Here is a 17,670-nt window from a genome sequence, read left to right as displayed (position 1 = left end):
ATCAAAGTTACCTTTTTACCACTAAATGGGAAACATACTTTCTAATACTTATCCTCACCAAAAGCTCAACAGAGTGTGATGATTGCCAAAAAGTGTCCTCCCTTGCATTTTTGTCATGATACTTATTAATACTTAACTCTTCGTTTTTTTTCCCTCTTCTCATGCCAAATCTTCCCGTCTCCCTTGCAAGCTCCTGAAACATTATCCATTCAACATTAATGCAACTTTGCCACTGCTCCTCTTGAAGTCTTGTCCACGAACTGATTCTAAAACATAACATAGCTGCAATTACAGTATTCAGGCCAAAGACAGTCATTGATGTATCTTTGGGTTTAGCATTCTTCAAGATATTGGCACACAGGTGAGTAATATATTTTTCCTACAGTGAACACAAATATATATATATATATATATATATATATATATATATATATAATGTCAGAGAAACATGTACTTGTCTAAAATAGGGACACTCACTTCTGGTGAGTTTCACAAGGAAATATTGCATGAAAACGTAAATCAAAGATCAGGGGAGAGAGTGTAAATCATGTGAGTACAGATCATATATTTGGTGAAATGTGTTAAGATTCAGATGCCCTAGTCTTCGCACCAGGGATATTCCTTCAAAAACACCCCCATTTTTCTGGAAGGGTGCTAGAACATTATATGACTGAAACTCAATTATGAGCAACCTTGTAACTGTGTATCTCTTGGTGATTCTAATTTTTAAAGTAATTTTTAAATGTACCCATCAAAGTTACCTTTTTACCACTAAATGGGAAAGATACTTTCTAATACTTATCCTCACCAAAAGCTCTACAGAGTGTGACGATTGCCAAAAAATGACCTCCCTTGCATTTTTGTCATGATACTTATTAATACTTAACTCTTCGTTTTTTTTCCCTCTTCTCATGCCAAATCTTTCCGCCTCCCTTGCAAGCTCCTCAAACATTATCCATTCAACATTGTTGCTCTTTGCCACTGCTTCTCTTGACTTCTTGTCCATGAACTGATTCTAAAACATAACATAACTGCAATTACAGTATTCATGCCAGAGGCCAGCATTGATGTATCTTTGGGTTTAGCATTCTTCAAGCTATTGGCACCTACAGGTGAGTAACATTTTTTTTTTCTACTGAGAACACAAAAATAGATATGCTGGTTTTTAAAGTTCTAACAGTAGTCTGAGATACCAATTAAGGATATATATTTTTAAATTTTTATTGAATATCTGTGAGTTAGACCATTACAAACTATTCATAATTTGCTTCCAGTCATACAACGATCCAACATGCTTCCCTCCACTAGTGTGAATTTCCCACCACCAATGTCCCTGGTTCCCTACAACATCCCCCAACACCCTACCCCACCCCCAGCCTGTCTCTATGGCAGGCTCTTTAAATTCTTTCTCTCTCCTTTTAATTTTGTGCATTATGGTTCTCATACAGGTACTAAGAGGTCATCATGTTTGTTTAAGGAATTTAGTATTTTTATTGGGGGGTCACATCCGGCGATGCTCAGGAGTTATTCCTGGCTCTGCACTCAGGAATTACTCCTGGCCGAGCTCAAGGAATCATATGGGATGCTGATATTCGAACCCGGGTCGGCAGCATGTAAGGCAAACACCCTACCCACTGTGCTATCGCTTCAGCCCCGGAATTTAGTATTTTTATCAGGAAGGTAAGGCTGGAGTTGCTTTGAGGTATGGACATGACTGCTGCGGCTTCCATAAGTACAAGGCAGTGAGGGTGGGCTGCCCATCCTGACTCAGAGAAAGCCTAGAGATTTCAGTCACAAAACCCGCATATCCGAAATTTCAGCTGTTATATTTCAGTGAAATCCATCCTGAGACGATGTAATGAGACTAGGGCATGGTAGAGATTTTGGTTTGTGGGAGCAAGTGGCTGACCTGAGTTCTGGTTGCGTGGGCAACAAACTAACCTGCCTCCCTCCGATTTACCCTAGTATGTTCTGCCGTGTGCAGGTCCAAGGTTAACTGTGACTTTTGATCTCTTTCAAGATTTATTTATGGGTCACTTAAGCAAGACCAATACATTAGCTTGTATAGCTGAGCCAGGGGTGGTTTGTGAACATGACTCCCTCATATCTTTTGGGCGTTTAATTTCTTGGGAAACTTAGTCCTGAGGTGTTGGGATCCAGCCAGAGGCACAGTGGAAATCTGGGGTTATCAGGCAGCATGATGGCACCGTTAGACTGTAGATACACTCACCTCGAGCGTGCAGGTTGACTTCCTGGAGGCACTGCACCCCCAGACTAATAAATATTCATTGAATTAATGAACGAATAATCAACATTTTCAAAATGTGTCACTTTATTGCATTTTAGAAGGGTAACTTCTAACAGGGAAATCATTTTCATGGTATAATCAAGACCTCCGGTTCATTCTTAATATATTTAATAAAAGCTACACATTCTGGAAATTCATACAAAGAAATTCTTTATATTATCTGTCTTCATAATCTACTTGTAAATTACTCAGATATCACCGTTTATACCACTGTTCTTAGCATAGAAATTTACAGATAGAAAGTGTTTAGTAAAAATTCATTTTGGGGGCTGGAGCAATAGCACAGGGGGTAGGACATTTGCCTTGCACGCAACCAAACTAAGTTCGATTCCCAGCATCCCATATGGTCCCTCGAGTACCGCCAGGAGTAATTCCTGAGTGCATGAACCAGGAATAACTCCTGAGCATCGCAGGGTGTGACCCAAAAAGAAAAAAATTCATTTTGGCACTTCTGTTGAATATAGTACTGGAAGTACTTGCAATAGGAGTTATATAAAAAAAGATATTAAGGGCAGTCATGTAGGAAAAGTAGAAATCAGGCTCTCACTATTCACAGAAGACGTGATACTATATTTAGAGAATTCTAAAACCTCTACCAAAAAACTCCTAGAAACAAGAGATTTATATGGAAAAGTTGCAGGCTATAAAATGAATACCTAAAAGTCTATGGCTTTTCTATATGCAAATAATGAGAGAGAAGAAAGTGACATGAAGAAAGCAACCCATTCACAATCATGCCTCAGAAAATCAAGTATCTCAGAATCACCTTAACTAAGGAAGTAAAGGACCTATACAACAGAAAATAAGAGGAAACGAAGAAATGGAAACATATCTCCTGCTTATGTATTGGGAGAATTAACATTGTCAAAATGACAATACTCCCCAAGGCATTGTACAAATTCAATGCGATCCCTATAAAGATACCCATAATATTCTTCAAAGAAGTTTATCAATCACTCCTGAAATTCATATGGAACAACAAACGCCCACGAATAGCTAAAGCAATTCTTGGGACAAAGACGATGGGAGGCCTCACCTTCCCCAACCTCGAACTCTACTACAAAGCGATAATAATTAAAACAGCATGGTACTGGAACAAAGGCAAAGCCGCCGACCAATGGAACATCATTGAATATACTGACACACACCTTCAAATATATGTTCATCTAATCTTTGATAAGGGAGCAATAAATGTGAAGTGGAGCAAGAAAGACTTCTTTAACAAACGGTGCTGGAAAAACTGGACAGCGACATGCAATAAAATGGGCTCAAACCTCTACCTAACAGCAAGCACAAAAGTCAGATGAAAATGGGTCAAAGACCTCAACATCAGAACAGAATTCATCAGGTACATTGAAGACAAGGTGGGCAAAACCCTCCACGACATTGAAGCTAAAGGTATCTTCAAAGATAACATGCCACTGGCCAAAAAAGTGAAAACAGAGATGAACAAAGGGGACTATCTTAAATTAAGTAGCTTCTGCACCTCAAAAGAAACAGTGACCAGAATACAAAGACAATCTACAGAATGGGAAAGGATATTCACCCAATGCCTATGTAATAAGGGGTTGATATCAATGATATACAAGGCACTTGTTGAACTCTACAAGAAGAAATCATGCAACCCCATCAGAAAATGGGATGATGAAATGAACAGTAACTTTCTCAAAGAAGATACCGAATGGCCAAAAGGCACATGAAAAATGCTCTTCATCACTAATCATCAGGGAAATGCAGGTCCAACCAACAAAGAGATATCACCTCACACCACTGAAACTGACCCACATCCAAAAGAACAAAAGCTACCGGTGTTGCCATGGATGTGGGGAAAAAGGGACTCTCCTTCACTGCTGGTGGAAATGCGGACAGGTTCAGCCATTTTGGAAAACAGTATGAACAGTTCTCCGAATACTAGAAATTGAGCTCCCATTTGACCCAGCAATATCACTCCTGGAAATATAGCCTGGAGAGGCAAAAAAGTACAGCCGAAATGACATCTGCACTTGTATGTTCATTGCTGCACTGTTCACAATAGCCAAAATCTGGGGAAAAAAAAACCTAGTGCCCAAGAACAGATGACTTGTTAATAACACTTTGTTTCATCTACACAGTGGAATACTATGCAGCTGTTAGAAAAGAAGAAGTCATGAAATTTGCATAAAGTGAATCAACATAGAAAGTGAAATGAGTCAGAAAGATATGGACGGACATTGAAAGGTTGTACTCATCTGTGGAATATAAAGTAACAGAATGAGAGACTAATACCCAAGAATAGAGTGATAAGGACTAGGAGGTATGCTCCAGGCCTTGGAAGCCGGCATCACATGCTGGGGGGAAAGGCAGCTCAGATAGAGGTCAGAACACCCACTAAAGGGTATTTGGAGGACCCGCTCTGGGTGGGAGATGCATGACAAAAGTAGACCATAGAGCCATTCTTTCTGCCCCACCAAGATCACGATTTGACCCCCACAAGAGGCTATCCGGCACGACCACAGCACCAGAGGCACGTGGAACCAATTCAGAACCCAGAGGCTTTTGGCAGAAATGTGACTGAACTATGCATTAAGCTACGGCACCATTCTCCCTCAGGTGGGAAAGGGTATTTGTCGCTTCTGCCTTTCTCCCCACTGGCGGCACGATTCCCACCACCTCAGAGACTATTGGACAGCCAGGTATGAGCTAGGGTGACAGGGCAACTACATCCTCGTGGGATTGGGGGTGAGGGGTGAAACCAGCCCATTCGTCCAGCCAGCCAAGACCATGAGTTGCCCACCACGAGTGGCTCTCTGGCATGCCATGGCCCCAGAGAACAAAAGAGAATGCCCTGCCACAAAGGCACGTTTGGGGGCATGGTGGGAGGAATACTGGTATCATTGGTGGTGGAGAACGATTTCCTTGAGCAGGCACCAGTTACATCTCCATTCGTCCTAGCCCTCAGATTTTAGCAAGTACCACATTGGAGGTTTTTTCACGGTCAGGGAAATGAGATACTTCATTGTTTCTGGGTTTTGGCATATAGAATACACCACGGGTAGCTTGCCAGTCTCTGCCATGTAGGCAAGATACGCTTGGTAACCTGCCATGTTCTCCGAGAAAGAGAACTGGACAATATGAGTTGTTGTCTAATCAACAAGATCCAGTCTCTGGATCTTGGCCATTGATGGAATTACATGGCTCCAGAGGCAGTCCGGGGGTGTAACCCTTAGCTACTGGAAGATGGGGGATCTGGATGGAGGAGGCCCATTCTTGGTCCGAGCAGACTTGAATATCTCAGCCCCGGGTCCCGCACACCTGGGTTCCTCTGCCAGTTCTTCATGCATGAGGCTCCTTCAAGTGTGGTGAGAGTGGTCTTAAGCATACCTATTGCTGGTTGCAGAGGTCTTCAGCTGTCAGGTCTCTGCTCGGGGTGGTGAGGGAAACACAACCCACACACTCCAAGGGGCCCTGGTGAGGAAAGCCAGGTGCGGCGTCAGGAGACCGTCATTTCAGAGATACTTAGACTTAATTTTAGATCGAAAAGTACACATCATTCAAACAGTTGTATGTGCTTAGTAATAAAATATTACACACATGTTCAATCACCTAAGAAAGCCCATTCTGCTCAGGGAACTAGATTTTTAATTACAGGTCTGTTTTGCCCATGTGGAATGACTGAGAATCACTATGAGTAGATATAAAACTCACTATACACACAAAGATGCACACAGGTTACTTTGAGTCATCTGTGTTGTTAATGTGTCTTGGCCATTAAACTACATTGAGACCCCTTTTATGTCCTTTACAGGAGCCTCATGAGTCTCACCTTCCCTTCAAGTTGAACTTGTAATAAGGTGGAATGAAATCATCAATATGCTTCTCACCTCTTCCTTCAGGAGAAAAATCCTACTTACTTTCAAGGTGGTCAAAGTGCGGACAACGCAATCCACTGTTTTCTGGAGATGTACACGGGACCGAGGTGAGAATATCAAAAGGCTCCAGTTTAATTTTCTTAATGAAGGTTTCAGGGTAGAGCATTAAACAAGACTGATACACCACCTTCCAAAAGAATTATTTTGCAAAACTTATGCCCTGGGTATGGTAAAAGATAATATGGTAAAAACCAGACTTTTCCTTCTGGGACATTAATGTTCTAAATTTATCACTTCAAGCTGCTTTGAAATACCTTCCTAGATTGGGAATCACTGTCTGCCATAGGAGTGAGTAAGGACAACACTCAAAGAAATCAGAAGAGAAAAATAGGGAAAAAAATCAGCTCTTATACTCAGTTTGGCAACACATATACTAAAATTGAAATGATACAGAGATTAGCATGATCCTTACACAGAGATGACAGGCCAACTTGTAAAGTGTTCCATATTTTTGTTGCATTAAGAATTAACAGGGCTACTTTAAGCTAAGACAAGCCCCACAAATACTCAAAATTTCGACATAAAGATAGCAAAAATCCCCATCACAATGATCTCTCTCAATGTCAATGGACTAAGTACACCAATTCAGAGGCACAGGATGGCAGGATGAAATAGAAAACTGAACCCAACATTCTGCTGCCTGCAAGAAAAATATCTGAATAATCAAAGCAACCATGGGCTCAAAGTCAAAGGCTGGAAAACAATTCTTCAAGAAAAGAACACCACCAAAAAGCTGCAGTGGCCATACTAGTATCAGACCACGTGGACTTCAGGCTAAAGGTTATAAGAGACAGTGAAGGTCATTTGTTAATGATCATGGGATATGTACATCAGAAAGAACTCACCCTCCTCAATGTATATGCTCCTAATGACAGACCAGAAAAATACGTAAAAACAACTTCTAATAGACTTAAAGAAAAACATTGATAGCAACACAATACTAGATGGAGATTTCAACAGTACTTTCTCACTTCTCAATAGATCAAACAGACAAAAACTCGGCAAGAAAATATTTTATTTGAGGGAAATAATGAACAACCATTGGCTTAGAGAAGAAATCAAAGAGGAAATAAAAAGATTCCAGAAAAAAATGATAACGAGGAACTATCAGAACCTGTGGGACAGAGCAAAAGCAGTTCTAAGAGGAAAGTTTATAGCTCCGCCAGAATTCAACTGGAAGAAAGAAAGGGCCTACAAAAATAACTTACAGCTCAAGATTTTGGAAAATACCAAGAAAAGGAGTCCAAACTAGACAGGAGGAAAGAAATAATAAAACCTGGAGCAGAAATCAATGAGATATAATCCCAAAATACAATCCAGTAGACCAACAAAAGCAAGAGATGGTTCTTTGAGAAAATAAAAAAGATCGATAAACCACTAGCAGAACTCACAAAGAAGAAAAGAGAAAGAATCCTAATAAATCGAATCAGAAATGCAAAGGGGGACATCATAATAGAAACTACAAAATCCATAGGATCATCAGAGATTATTTTGAGAATCTTTACAGCAGGAAATGAGAGAATCTTGAATAAATTGATAAATTACTGGATTCCAATTACCTCCCAAGGCTGAACCAAGAAGATTTTGAAAACTCGAACCCATCACTACAAGGAAAATGAAATGATAATCAAAAGTATCCCCCAAAACAGGAGCCCAGGCCCAAATGGATTCACTAATGAAGTATTTCGAAACCTTTCAAGAGGACCTACTGCCAACATTTTTTAAGATTTTCCAGGAAATTGAAGAAACAGAAATACTCCCAAACAATTTCTATGAGACAAAGATCAGCCTGATACTCAAATCAGACAGAGACACCACAAAAAAGAAAATTACAGACCTATTTCCTTGATAAATCCAAAGATCCTCAAGATTATACCAGCAAAGAGAATCCAGAAACTCAACAAAAGGTCACACTCTATGACCAACTAGATTGATCTTGGGGATGCAAGGATGGCTTAACATTCTCAAGTCAAACAACAGAATACACCATCTCAATAAAATAAAGATAAAAATCATATGATAATATCAATAGATGTAGATAAAGCATTTGAGGAGATCCAGCACCCATTCATGATGAAAAACTCTCAACAAAATGGGAGTGGAAAGTACTTTCCTCAATATAGTCAAAGCAAACTAACACAAACCCACACCAAGCATTATTCTCAACGGGGAAAAACTAAAGGCTTGGAGCAGAAATCAATGAGCTAGATTCCCAAAATAAAATCAGGCACAAAACAAGTTACCCACTCTCACCACTCCTATTCAACATAGTACTTGAAGTACTTGCCATATGATTTTGGTAAGAAAAAGATATCAAGGGCATCCAGATAAAAAAAGGAAGAACTCAAGCTTTTACTATTTGGAGATGACATGATAGTATACTTAGAAAATCCCAAAGAATCTACCAAAAAGCTCCTGGGAAGAATAGATTTTTTTACTAAAGTAGCATAATACAAAATCAATATCCAGTAGTCCATGGCTTTCCAAATACTATTAATGAAAGAGAAAAAAGAGATAGGCGAAAAACAATCCCATTCACAATAATAACCTCAGAAAATCAAGTATATTAGAATCAACTAAATAGGTTAAGGACCTATACCAAAAAAACTCTACAAAACACTACTTCATGAAATAAAAGAGGATATGAGGAAATGGAATCACATCCCATGCTCATTGATTGAGAGGATTAACACTGTCAAAATGGCAATACACCCCAAAGCGCTATAAAGATTTAATGTACTTTCTATAAGGATACCCATAACATTTTTCAAAGAAATAGATTAAACCCTCTTGAAACGCATACACAACAATAAACTCCCATGATGAGCTAAAGCAATCTTTGGTAAAAAGAAGAAGGGAACAGCTTCCACAACTTCGAACCCTACTACAAAGTCGTAGTAATCAAATTAGCATGATATTCAGATAAAGACAGGCCTCAGATCAATGGAATATAGTCAAATATCCTGACGCTGGCCCTCAGATTATTATTACCTAATGTTTCATAAAGGCTCAATAAATATGAAGTTGAGCAAGGAAGTCTCTTCAACAAGTGCTGCTGGGAAAACTGGTCAGCAACATGCAAAAAAAAAATTAACTCAGACCTCTTTATAGTGCCAGGAACAAAGTCAGATCAAATGAATTAAAGACCTCAATATCATACCTGAATTCTTAAGATATATGGAGAAAAATGTGGGAAGATCCCTCCATGACATTAAAGCTAAGGGAAACTTCTAGAATGATACACCACTGACCAAGGAAGAGGAAGTGAAGATAACCAAATGAGACTACATTAAACCAAGAAGTTTCTGCAACTCAGAAAAAATGGTGACCATGCTAAAAAGACAGCCCTCATAATGGGGGAAAATTATTTATGCAATACCCATAAAATTAACCCCTTATTGTATATAACCCAAGATATATATGGCACTGGTAGAACTTCATGAGAAAAAGACATTCAACCCCACCAAAACATGAGGAGAAGAAATGAACAGAAACTTCCTCAAAGAATAAATACAAATGACCAAAAACCAGAGGTAAAATGTTCTACATCATGAATCATCAGGGAGATACAAATCCAAACAGCAATGAGATATCTCACACCACAGAGATTGACACACATCAAAAAGAACAAGAGCAACCAAAGTCAGCATGGAAGTGGGGAGAAAGGGTCTCTTCTTCACTATTGGTGGGGATGCCGATTGGTTCAGCCTTTTCGGAAAACAATATGGGCATTTCTCAGAAAGCTACAAATTGAGCTTCCATGAATCCAGAAATACCACTTTTGGCAATATACTTCCGGGCCCCAAAACACACAGCAGAAATGCTATCTGCACTTCTATGTTCATTGCAGCACTATTCACAATAGTGAGAATCTGGAAACAACTTGTATGCCCAAGAATTCTCAATGATTAGTTAGAGAAACTATGGTATATCTAAACAATGGAATACTATGCAGCTGTTAGTGAAAATGAAGTTATCAAGTATGCTTATAAATGGATGTACATGAAGAGTATCATGCTGAGTGAGATGAGTCAGATGGAGACAGACAGATATAGGATTACATTCATTTGTGGGATATGAAAAAACATAACTTTAGATTAATACCTTAGAACAGTAGAAATAAGGGCCAGGATGATTGGTCCACTGTTAGAAGCCTACCTTATGGGCTGGGGGAGATGGCAGTTGGGATCGAGAAGAGACCACTATGACAAAGATAGTTGGAAATGATGATACTGGAAAAGAACTGTGAAGTGAAAATAGGTAAAGGAAGAAACATGGTAACCTATCAGTTCCTGTGTTGTAAACCATGATGCCTCAAAAGGGAGAGATCGGCAGATAGGTATATAGGCAGAAGAAAGGGAGAGACAGGGGGCGGGGGTGAGGAGAGAGAGAGGGAGAGAAAGGATTTCAGGGGGAAAACTGGGGACACTGTAGGTGGGAAATGTTCACTGGTGGAGCAATGGGTCTTGGAACACTGTATGACTGAAACCTACTCATGAACAGCTTTGTATCTCTTTATGTCCCAGTCATTCAGTCAATCACTCAATGGTGATTCAGTCAACCAGTCATGGTGATTCAGTCAATCACTCAATCAATCAATAAGTAAATAAATAAAAATCAACTCTTTGGGCCCAACCATACCTAGAGGGCACTCCAGCTTTATAGGCACATGAATCAAGTATCTTCTTAGTTTAAAATGAGTGTGGTATGAGTTTGTCACTTTCAAACATAAGAATTCTGATTAATCACCATGGAATGTTTGTTTAATATAATGTTTTCTGAATAATTTTTATGAGACAAGATCTGTGAATAAAACCTTCAAGTGAAGAAAACAACATTCAATTATTTCTGTCACTTATTCATTTCACACTTCACTTAATCACTTAACTTCCCGTTAGTCGTTGATTTGCTCGAGCGGGCGCCAGTAACGTCTCCATTTGTCCCTATCGCGTGCTTCAGGGTCAGGTGAATGAGACCAGTTGTAGTTACTGGTTTTGGCATATCGAATACACAGCGTATAGATTGCCAGGCTCTTCCGTGCGGGCGGAATACTCTCGGTAGCTTGCCAATCTTTCCGAGAGGGATAGAGGTTTTTGGGGTGACCTCTAATCACCCTTGTAGGTGTTACCATATTTGAACCCTATCAAATATGGTACGACAATTCCAGAGGATGGGTATTTAGTGTCTTATGATGTGTCGCTCGGCCGCAAGGGGCCGCGCGGTTCCGGAAAGCATCCTGGAGTGTGGCGACGGCTGGGTAGTGGAAGTAGTGTCGAGAGTGGAAGTCTGCCAGCGAGAGTGGAAGTCTGCCAGCGGGGTATTTATCTGGGTAGGGTGGGTCTCCTGTGCACAATTCGATCCCTGGGTGGTTGATGGAAGCAGACAGGGCAGGGTAGGGTGGGGCTCCTGATTAGAATCCCTTTGTCACCTGTGGTGGTGGGAGCAAGCAGAGGAGCTCTGTCCCTGGGTCCGCCGAGCCTGGAGTCCAAGGTCTCAGAGAGTTCCGCTTATCTTGTTCTGTGGGTCTTCAGCTGTGCGTGGGTCTCGGCCGGAGCTGCCGCGTGGGTCCGGAAATCGTCCTGGAGTGTGGCAACGGCTGGGTAGTGGAAGTAGTGTCCACTTATCTCCTCTGTGCCCCTGGCTGAGCATTTGCAGATTAAAGAAGCCTTTGAGAATGAAGTGGGACTCATAAAAGCCAGCTTGAGAAGAAAGGAAGAAGAAAGCCAGAACAAAACGCAAGAAGTCTCCAAACTTCAGACTGAGGTGCAGAATACTAAACAAGCCTTAAAAAATCTAGAGACCAGGGAGGTGGTTGATTTGTCCAAATACAAAGCAACAAAAAGTGATTTGGAGGCACAAGTTTCCAACCTAAGTGAAAAGCTGGCCAATCTGAATAGGAAATATGAAGAAGTGTGTGAGGAGGTTTTGCAAGCCCAAAAAAGGAAACTGTCAGCAAAAGATGAGAAAGAATTGCTACATTTCAGCATTGAGCAGGAAATCAAAGACCGGCAGGAAAGGTGTGATAAGTCCTTAACAACCATCACGGAGTTGCAGAGGCGAATACAGGATTCTGCTAAAGAGATTGAAGCAAAGGATAATAAGATAACTGAGTTGCTTAACGATGTGGAGAGACTAAAGCAGGCCCTCAACGGCCTCTCGCAGCTCACCTACGCCAGCGGGAGCCGCAGTAGGAGGCAGAGCCAGCTGGTGGACAGTCTGCAGCTCCAAGTGAAGACTCTGCAGCAGCAGCTGGCTGATGCTGACAGACAGCACCAAGAAGTAATTGCGATTTATCGGACACATCTTCTTAGTGCCGCACAGGGTCACATGGATGAGGACTTATTCATTTATTCAATTATTATTATGGAAAATAGGATTCAGGTGAGAAAACAAGAAATCTTTTACTTATAGCATGAACTTCTAATGTCTGGACTGCAAATTTCTAACATCTTTAGATTGGCTATAATATAGCTAGTTCTGCTTGAGAAATAATTGACTTCTGTCCAATATTCTGAATTTTGCCTTATTGTGTGGCCTGAATAAGTACTTCTATGAATAGAAATTATTAATTATCATTAGAAGCCATTTGAATGTTAATTTATATTGTTGTGATTTATATTTTAATCTAATTACTTTTTCTAAAAGAGATAAATTTGGATGTGGCAGATTGAATCCAATTGAGTCCTGAAGAGGTCAGGGAGTAAATGAAAATTATAGGAAGAATTTGATGAATTGGAGGAGGGGAAGGGCTTAAAGGCCAAAATATTTCACCACCTGAATTTAATAAAATTTATTTATTACGTTATCATAATGAATGACAGCATCACTTGGTACAGTAGTTCAGATGAAATATAGGATTTTTCTAAGAACACACACACACACGGATACATGCAAACATACTCATTCTCTCTCTCTCTCTGTCTCTGTCTCTCTCTTACACATGCATGCATGAATTCTTATAAACTCAACATTCTCACACAATAGCACTCATAAACACACACACTTATAATCTCTTCCCATCTTTCCACCCTCCCCTGCAGTCCACACCACCCCTGATCCCTATCTCCAGCTACTTAAATACATGCTACCCATCTACAGTTTTCATCCAAGCAATTGCTAAAGAAACAACAAAAGTGTTCATGTGTGTACAGATTTACTCATTTTATTTTGCCTCTTTTATATACCTTAGGCCTTCAACATTTTAAAAACGCAATACTGTTTACTATAGAATGTACCACTGCCACCCCTAATATCTACAAGCTACTAGAGAAAAATAAATTATCAAAGAAGCTACACAACAGTCCTGAATTTTCTTGTTTGGTATCAATTAACCTCTAACAAGTTTTATAATAGGTTGGGTCCAAAATGCTGCTGCGTGTCAGTATTTCCTGGGGCACTATCTTGAGAATCCAAGTATGGAAACCCTTGCTCATAGCATTGTCACTCCCGGTGTGGGTGTGGGCAGCAGCATTGATGGTATCTGACCACTTTTTTTTTTATGCATTGCCTCACTTTTTATTCTTTTAATGCTTACTACTAAAAAACCATGAGGTACAGTTGTAGACTTACAAATTTTTGTGCTTGGGTTTCAGTTATACAATGATCCAGTACCCATCCCTCAACCAGTGCCCATTCTCTGTCATTTACATTTTTTTTTAATTTTTGTTAGTGAAACACCATGAGGTACAGTTATAGATTTACATATTTCTGTGCTTGGGTTTCAATTGTACAATGATCAAATACCCTTCCCTCCACCAGTGCCCATTTTCCACCACCACGGGTCCCAGTGTCCCTCCACCCCCTATCCCCCCATCCCACCATGCCTTTGTGGCAGGGCATTCCCTTTTGTTCTCTCTCTCCTTTTGGGTGTTGTGGTTTGCAAAAGAGGCATTGACTGGCAATCATGTTGGTCTTTACTCTACTTTCAGAATGCTTCTCCAATCCTGGGAGGATCCTCCAAACACCCTTTATTTGGTGCTCCTTACTCTATATGAGCTCCCTTTCCCCCTAGAATGTGTGGCTGGATTCCATACCATGGAGCAAAACTCCTGGTATTAATCTCACTGGCCACTTTTTGAATGAAAGCTGGTGTCTCTGGTCCCATGCCAAACAATTTAAACAAGCATCTGCAATAAAGATTCCCCACTTATTTTGTGAAATGAGGGTCTTTCTTAAGAGCCTTTCAGACTGGAGTGATAGCTCACTGGAACGACTGTGGACTTTGCCTGCAAAAGAAACAGATTCATTTCCTGGCACAACATAGTACCCTGAGCAACACTGGAAGAGACCCTTGAGCCAAAGCAGCACCTGAACATGACTGGATGTGTCCCCAAAGAACCAATAACCATCAGTACATCTAGTTAGAGTAACCATCAACAAAATAGTGCCTCTTTTCTCCATTCATAATACTCAAAATTCTGACTGCAGTATCATTAAGAATACTAAATAGTTCCCGTAAATTTTATTCTTCTTCACATATATTTACTCTAAAATAATTTAGATTTCGTTTTAAACTACAGGTAAAAAAGTAAAATTATAACTTTTTTAAAAAATTAAAAATAACGCCTATACATAGCCAGGTACGACTCAAAAAACAAAAAAGCAATCAAGCAAGCAAGAAAGAAAGAAAGAAATTAAAAATTAAAAACAATGTTGTTTCCAGTGCTAAGGATCAATCACAGATCATCATACAATGGAAGGCAAATTCTGAATCACTGAGTTATAACCCTGTTCTTAAATATTTACAAAGGTCTTATTTGATGTCTCATTACATTTTTTCTTTTTATTAAAAAATGCTTTTTGTAGTAGACCTGATTGCCACCTTACCTCCTACTTCATGCCCTTTGCTTCTCTTGTATATTTTAAGATACATATTATATTTTAATATAAATAAATATATATAAATACTTATAAAATATTGTATATTTTAATATATATATCTTATATATTATAAGACCCAGTTGTCACCTTAATCTTCCTAAATCCATGCTTTCCTTTGACAGACTTTCCAAGATCATGTATGGCTTCCTTTAAATTGGCAAAAATGGAAACCTTATTTTCTGTATGCTCTCACGCTAGAGGTGATGATGTTTTTGATCCTGGAGAAGTCTTTTCTGGGGAGTTTTCTGGCTGTTTCTACTTGACTTCAAAATATCTAAAGGTAAGTCATCATCTTTTTTTTTGCGTTTTTGGGTCACACCTGGAGATGCACAGGGGATACTCCTGGCTCTGCACTCAGGAATTACTCCTCACGGTGCTTGGGGGGACCATACATGATGCTGGGAATCTAACCTGGGTAGGCCGTGTGCAAGGCAAATGCTCTACCTGCTGTACTATAGCTCCAGCTCCCCCCCCATCCCCATAATTCATCATCTTGAGGGCCTCAGATTTTTACCTTTGATTTAGAAACTTCATCTTTACATTGACACAGTAAATTGAAACCACAAAACCATTGAATGGCATGTTATAATTGTAGCAGCCATGAGCAAACATTGATAAACCATAAGTTGGCATAAATGAATTCTGTCTCAGAGGCTTCACTTCTGAGGATCCCTGTCTGTTACATATACCAGGATCAGAATCTACATCAGGCCATCAGTAGAAATTGTCCAACCGAAAGCTAGCCATCCACTGGGATCAGAATCCTTGATCCATCTAACTTGTAATTTTTCATTCATGACTTGTTGACCTTGTTTCAGTTGGAGACATCCAGAGCATCAACTCAGCTTTCCAGTAATTTCCACAAGAAATCCAAATACCTAAGAATGTTATCATTTCTTACGCCACTGTTAAAAATTTTTTTGGAATCCCACGGTAAGATACTATCATTAATGTTATAATATTACTGTTCTCCATAGTCCAGATCTCCCGAAAGAACACTCTACCCTTCTCACTCCAAGTGCAGACTCCCGTTTAAGATGTTCCTGAGCATACTTCTAATAGTGTCACTCAGGTTCTCCCCTAAAGTGCACAAGTTAAGTTCATACCACTCCAAGTTCTTATTCCTAAACTACCAGAGTCGGCTTGGTCCTCAAATTTGTGTTCTCCCTTGAAGAAATACCGTGCTTCCTTTCTCCACGTCTCTCTTTGCTTGCTTAGTTAAACGAGTGTTCTCTCTTGAACATATATTCCATTCCACCGTACACCTGTTTCACAAGTTTCTAAGTGTTTTTCAGTAAAATCTATTTTGCTTCATTAAACTGAAAATTTTAAAACACCAGAGCATTGTTAAAACCAATATTTGTATCTTTAAATGACAAATTTTGAAAATGAAAGGTGGTAAAGCAATGGAATACTACTCAGTTGTATGAAGTGAAATCTTCTTATTATTTGTATAAAAATGGATAACATGAGGATATTATGGTTAGTGTCATAAACCAGGCAGAGAAAGATAGGCATCATACAATTTCATGCATATGTGGCATATGGAGAAAACAAATTAAAAGAATAAAATGTGACAGACAAACGTCTAAATCATTATTTATATTCTATGATTTATAATTCAATTAATAATGGTTTGTCATACACATAATTCCAACATGACACTCCTCATTCTCTCAAAAAATAACCCCTTCCTCTCCCCAAACCCCCAGAATCCCTCCCTCCCAATCCCCTGACTCAATTGTGTGGATCAGTTCTCCCCTTACATTGCCCTTGAACCTTTGTTGCTACCTTGCTGTGTGTCTTTACATCCCATATATGAGAAAAATCTCTCTGTATCTGTTCCTTTCCTTAAGGCTAACTTTACATGCATGATATCCTCTACTTTCATCCAATGTTGAAAATTGCATAGTTTTGATCTTTTCAAAGCAATTAAAACAAACTATAGAACTATAAGACTATTTAGTTACCAGAAGGAAAGGTGTAATCAAAGTGGAAAAATTGAACAATGGTGAATGACAGAGTAGGCCTTTCAGTGGTGAGTGTAATGTGATACATGCATGTTGATTCTGCATAATCCTAAAATTTAAGCAGTTCTATAAAGTAATTATAAATAACAAATAGTATTTAAATAATTGGCATTTATCTATGGTTTTGACATATCTTTTGTGTCAAACTATCAGAAATAAAAATAAAGTGAGATAGAGATATGGTGTATCACTATACTTTTAAATAAAAGAAGTGATGAAAATTTCTCTGTCTTGATAAACTGTCATATAAATTGATTCCATAATCAAATTTATATACTCAAGGAAAAATAAAAGTCAACCAACTTAATCTTTTGCCTTCACTCAGGTTCCCATCTATTGATCTCTGGCAGACAAAACAATTTTTATTTTATTTTATTTTTAATTTTTATTAGTGAAACACCATGAGGTACAGTTGTAGATTTACCAATTTTTGTCCTTGGGTTTCGATTATACAATGATCAAATGCCCATCCCTCCGTCATTGCCCATTTTCCACCACCATGGATTCCAGTATCCCTCCCACACACATCCACCCATACCACCAT

At 39.3% G+C, this 17,670-nt stretch overlaps 1 pseudogene; it reads left to right on the top strand.

Moving 5' to 3' along the window:
• The first annotated feature begins 6,572 nt into the window (after positions 1 to 6,572).
• LOC130033744 (uncharacterized) lies at positions 6,573 to 6,669 on the top strand (annotated as a pseudogene).
• Positions 6,670 to 17,670: the final 11,001 nt, after the last annotated feature.

This window comes from Sorex fumeus, unplaced genomic scaffold (assembly GCF_029834395.1).
Source record: "Sorex fumeus unplaced genomic scaffold, SorFum_2.1 ptg000054l, whole genome shotgun sequence".
Classification (NCBI taxonomy): Eukaryota; Metazoa; Chordata; class Mammalia; order Eulipotyphla; family Soricidae; genus Sorex; species Sorex fumeus.
This window is presented reverse-complemented; position numbering and strand designations above follow the sequence as displayed.